Source organism: Aythya fuligula, chromosome 11 (assembly GCF_009819795.1).
Source record: "Aythya fuligula isolate bAytFul2 chromosome 11, bAytFul2.pri, whole genome shotgun sequence".
Taxonomy (NCBI): Eukaryota; Metazoa; Chordata; class Aves; order Anseriformes; family Anatidae; genus Aythya; species Aythya fuligula.
Window position 1 is genome coordinate 18,040,096 of NC_045569.1, and position 6,000 is coordinate 18,046,095.

Genomic DNA, 6,000 nt, shown 5'->3' on the forward strand with positions numbered 1-6,000 from the left:
ATTGGCTGTTCTGTTGCTAAATATGGCTACAAGCATGCTATGGGGATTAGTACCTTGAAGGTGTTCTGCTGTCATTTTCTGTAAGCCTCAAGAATTTACGTACTGGACTTCTTTTGATTTCATTTGGATGAATTGAGAAAGCTTTCTGATGATGTAAAATGCAATCCTGAGTTTGTTTGTTGATTGTTACTCTACATGTTCAGTTACTGTACTTTCATGACACCAAATCAAGTTATTAAGAAAGCAAAAAAATGTTAAATTCCATTTGGTTCAGGTAAACTCCACCAGAAGGATAATATTTCGTTGGAGATGAAGAAACAGGACGCGTAATCCTTGGTCAGTTGGAGATATGGTCTGAAGATGCAGCATAGATCTATGGAAAATTTGTAAAAGTTACCTCAAGTTCTTTCTAGAGGCAAGTTTTATTATTTAAATTGATCACTTGTTGCTATCCATCCTTATACATTTCCTTTGTATGTTATAGTTCTAACCATTGATTTTTATTGTTAAGGCAATTAGAAGAATTAAGCTGAATATTCTTGGGTCAGTTTCCGATAACTGTGATTACTTTGCTGGCACTGAAGTTTTGAAACAGTTTGAACGGGGACTTGAATTTGGCTGCCTTTGTTTCTGCACCGCTTCTGTTACCTTTCTAATTTCATTTTGTAAAAAGCCAAATCAATGTGTATGATACATGAAGAGAAGGAATACAAAGAAAAACGCTTTCTTCAGAAAGCCTAGCTTGGAAGAGGGCTGGCAACATCTCGTATGTGAATTCTAGGTAAGTGTTCTTTTTAAAGTAGGATGAAAAACAGTGAGTTGTACAGGCAGTAAAGAATCCCATGCCTAAAATTATCAGGACTAATTATTCTTTATATTCACACCTTACTGTTGGCAGTTTTTTACAGAAACAAAGATAGTAACTGCCACAAAAGGGAGCTGGTTTGTATCTTCCATCCTTGAAGAGTTAAGATGATCTATAACTTGCTTTTATACTTCTGCTGATATGCTCGTTACTCTTGCAGTTTAATACCTGCTTCTGTTTTTCTTCCTGTATGAGTCCTCCTTTTATTTCTAAGCCTTTTTAAGAATGATGCTCCATTTTGTAGTCAATACTCAAACCCTGGCTGTGGTCCCATTTTCACAGATACTGTATCTGTGTGTTACCTGCACGGTGACTCCAGTTAGTTCTTCAGCAGGCGGAAGCATGTAATCACATTTCTGTAAAACTATCTAGATCACAACTATGCCTTCTCTTCTGGCTGCAGATGAATAGAGGATATCTAACTTAACATAAGTTAATGGATTCATTTATATTAAATCAATGCTGTGTATCAGGCCTTTAGATCTAGCTGTATCTAATCTTGGCTCCAGAGCCTCCATTGTGAAACCTGGGGGCTCAGATTTCTCTGGTAGCTCCATCTAAACTGCAGCCAGACATCTCATGTCTGATTCCTAGAAACATACTTGGGAGAGGGTTTGAATTGAAAAGCTCTCATTAATTATCTCTCTTTTTCCTCCTCCTTCTCCCTTAAGGAAGCTCAGATGGTGTAGGAGCTGGTATCTGCTAGCTAGAAATTTCTTTCCAGGCCAGTGCTGAGCCAGTGCCCCTCCCTGCCCTGTGTCGGGTGGCATGCTGTCTGACATCCCTGCCCAGCTCGCTGCCCTGTGGCCCCGAGCTGCAAAGAAGAAAAATATTGATTCTGCTCCATCTTATTGAAGTATTACTGTGAGGTGTTCATAGACATGCTGGGACTAGTTCTTTACTCTCAGGAACAATTATCCAGGGGGATCAGGTGTGGTGTTGTAGCAAGAAGCAGCAAGAAACAATGAATTTACCTTTTTCATTTACAGTCAGTAGCCCGAGACCTTGCTATGGCTTTAGGTATTCTTGATTAATTTCATGCGTGGATGCTCTTACTCAAGCATAAAAGTGCCTTGTTACGAAGGAGTTTAATTCCTTTAATTTCATTTTTGAAAAAGTACATCCACACACCTGGAGTTTAAATCCGAGACAATAATTTCTTTATGAACACCCTACTCTGTTCTGGGTCATGTCTCATGTGTAGATAAATTCTTGCATTCGTCTAACACAAACATTTTTATTGTTTAAAATTCTTTCTTTTGGGAAGTACTTGTTTGGAAAATAAAACTTGTTTGGAAAATAAAAATCCGACTTGCAAGGATAAGTTTTCTTTCTGACTATAAGAAATTCTGAAAACAATTGATTTGGAAACACTGCATTGGAAAACATTATTACATGTCAGTTCTTATTTAACTGTTTTGCTCTGAAACATCTGTCTTTTGACAATTTGAAAAATTATTTTGAACTAACAGCTCTAATTGGGAAATGCAGCTTTTAAACATGGCTTGGAATATTTAACGTTACTGCAGTGAGAGTGTCTCAAGTCTCGCCCACCACGAAGACGTGACTGGCAGTGGTGCTTTGGACTGACTATGCCCAGATATCAAGGTAAGAAGCAGCGCTCAGAAGGTGTTCCCATGTGCAGCCCTCCTGCTTGGATGTGGTTTGAGTTCCCTAGACATAATTGGAGGCTGCCACAGGGTCTCAGCAATCACTGTTATCTCTGTCCCTTGTGAGGCTGGTAAGGGAGGAGCTGATTAGGGGATGTTTTCTTCTGTGACCTGTCTTCCTTCTCTGGCTCTGAAGAGAACAGCAGCCCTGTGCCTGTTGAGCACCACTGGGGTGATGGTGATGTGTTCCCCTTCGTTAAACACACCCATGTTGTGTGTTGCCCGCTGGGACTTGCTGTTCTGGTGCAATGCGATGATTTAAAGCTTGCTGTTTTTGCTCTGTGTGGATCTGGTGTTGCTGCCAGAGGGGTCTTGCATTCAGGTCTGCCAGCTTTCCAAGGAAGGATGTGCACTTCCACAGCACAGCTCGCGCGCTGTGAGCACATAAGCATGGGGAGAGCTTTCTTATGTGTTACTAAGCTCTTTAAGATTTAATACTCTCTTGAAGTTCAAATCAGTGTAAGGGAAGGCTTAAGCAGCTTAATGGGTTAAAATGATCCATGACTGTGTCCTTCAGACAGTTTAAAGACCCTGCAGCAACCCAAGCAGGCCACCTGTTCCTCTCCCAGACAAACAGGTTAGCCTCCTGACCTTTATTCTGCCACCCTTCAATTTTGCCTGGCCTGGCTCCATGTGTGGAGTGATTGTTCTGAAGTTTGTCATTGTTTAAAATGCCACTTGCCAGAGTTTAATGTGCACAGCTGCAACCTGAGCCATCGCTGTGTGTTAATAAGACTAAAACCATTGGACGGACACCAAAAGATCTGCTTGCACTTGGCATGTCATAAATTAACATCATTCTTACCTGCCAGGGATGATTCACTGCTGGCTCAAAGCATATTTAAACTTTAGAGGATGCCAACAAACTGGGCGGTGGTTTGACCTGCCACGTGGCCTGAGACTGCTGCTTTTCTCTCTCCCTCCGCCTTCCTTCTGTTGCAGTGTCGGGAAACAGAAGCTCTTTATGGCCTTATGAGAGCATGTGTTTGTGTGCCTTCCTGGCCCTCCTGCCCCCGTCTGCCAAAAAGTTGGCCTGTTTGTGGGAAGATACTCGCTGGCTTCCAAATTCCTAACTGGATTGTTACTGCCTCTTTTGGGGATGAGGGGAGAGGTTAAGGCTTGACTAGACTGCAGCCTGCTGTTTCAGCAGCTCAGAAGGCTTCCTTCCCGTGAATCCTGTCCTACCCTGGGCAGGTTGGGTTGTGATGTCCTCCTAACATCCCAGAAACCACGTATACATTTCATGTCAGAGGAGTGCACTTGACCAACGAACAGCCCACAGCAGGTGGATGAAGCTCGTGCCCATGCTAGGCAGCACAGGAGGAAAGGGATGCCCCACGTGGAAGTGAAGGAGATCGTGTTGCAGGTTATATGCCAGAGGTTGAACATGCTCCTCACAGCCCAGACTCGTGGGCTCCAGCACTGCAGTGACTGTGCGGCAGCAGGGTGCTGCTCTGCCCGAGGGACACACCGAGCATGGGGCCTGCTGCAGCCACGGGCAGGACATTTGTGTGCTGGCTTCCCCACTGTCAGTGCTGGACTGGGAATGGGGATGGTCCCCTGGGCTGTTGCAGGGTAGAGAGGAGTAGGAAAAAAAGGATGGGAGAGGGTTAAAAACCCTTGTGCCCTCTCTCAGTGAATTTCATGGATAGGGGAAGAATGGGTGAGTATCTCTGGTGGACAGGGTGATATTCATTTGTCTCCTTCTAGAGACCAGGCCTTTTTATAGCGACTGGAGATTTGTCACCTCACACTTTTCCTTCAGGGCTAATGTGCTCCTCATAAAATAATGTGAGGGCATAATGTGCTCCTTCAGTCAGAACAGTTCCTTGGCTTTCCGGGGTGCTTATTTACCTTGGCTCATCCAAATCATTTGTTAAATACCAGGGTCACATAAGCAGTTCTGTTTGTACTTCGGACCCTTAAAAGTCATGCTGTAGACATCAACAGGGATGGAAACAGGCGCTGCATCTGAGATATTTGGATCTGATGGAAATCCAACGTGTCGTACGGAACAGGGTGTAGCCACGATTTGGTTAAGGGTAATTATGGTAGGCAATGCCAGCAGCAGGGTGCAGTCCTTGTGTTCCCCTCCACATGGCAGCTGGCTGGCAAATTAAATTAACTCTTACATAGCTACAGCTTTATAGTCATCATGATATCCACTACCTTTTGTTTTCTTTTCCAGCAGGAAAAACAAAATGAGAGTCAACTCTGAATAGGTAAGAACCAAGGAGCCCTGGAAGGGGATGATCTTATTCAGCAGGACAGACAGGAGACCTGGCCTCGCAGCCCCAGCTTACCTGGTGGCACAGCTCATGTTGTGCATCAGCACCACTGGAGTGTGATCAGTCAGAGCAGGAGTAGAGGTTAGAAAGTGTCTGTAGGACAAGGACTGCAGCTCTGCTCCGCTCAGCTTGCAGACACATGGTGATTGCTGCCTGAGCTGCATAAATTAGGCTTACGTTGTCTATATTTTATTTTGTGGGCAGTGCGGGTTGTTGGGTTTCATTATTTTCTCTTTATGCAAGGTTAACATGGAGTGCAGAGCTGGTTGCTGGGCAGTGGGGATTGCAGTTGGTAATAAAGGTCTGTTTTCTCACTTTCTCTATTTTTGTCTCTGGGCAGGATGAGGCACATCAGGGGAAAATCTGACTTGAAACAGAAGCTCAATGTTAAGTTGGAGTTAGACAGTCCTGCAGAGAGGTTTGCTTACACCACAGCTGTCTGTCATCTCAGGGCACGCTGCTGTGACTTCTCATGGCAACCCCTGGGGTTCAGTGTCACCTCTTTTCTAGACAATTGCTGTAGAGTACAGGATTGCACCAACCCCTGATCTCATTAGTGTCCAAAGTGGTGTTTTGATGCCTGGGGCAGGATGTCTGCCTGCCTGTTGCTGAGCTCCCAGAGGTCTTGTGAACATACTGAAAAGGTGACATTATCCTGTAATGGGGGAATGGTCTTTATCAGACACTGGAGTCATGATTCCTGGGTCTTGCACCTTTCCCTCCTGTTTGGGGCATGTACAGACATTCTCAGTGTATGTTTTCGGCACAGAGATGTCTCTTTCTGTATGTGACCTTGCTGGTGTTCTGTTATTTGCAGAAGGATTCTTTGCTTGTGAGGAGAATTTTGCACTCACCAAGTGAAAACTGTTCTTTGGAAGAGCTCAGGTTTTAGTACAAAGCTCTGAACCTCTCCAGGTGAGCCTGTTTTCAACAAGGTCACCGGATATCCTCACATCTGCTCAGATGAGGAGATGAGTGAGGCCAGCTGAGTTGCATTTTTCATGTGCCCTCTCTAAAATGAACTGCAGAGCTGATAAATTCTTTACCCCTTGCCCCTGCCAGCTCTGCTAATTGCAGTTTCTTTAGAAGCTCGAGTGAAAAGCCAAATGCACAGGCTGGACTGCACAGCACCATTGCGAGTGTCAGTTGAGAGATGGACTGCAGCAAGCATAGACGT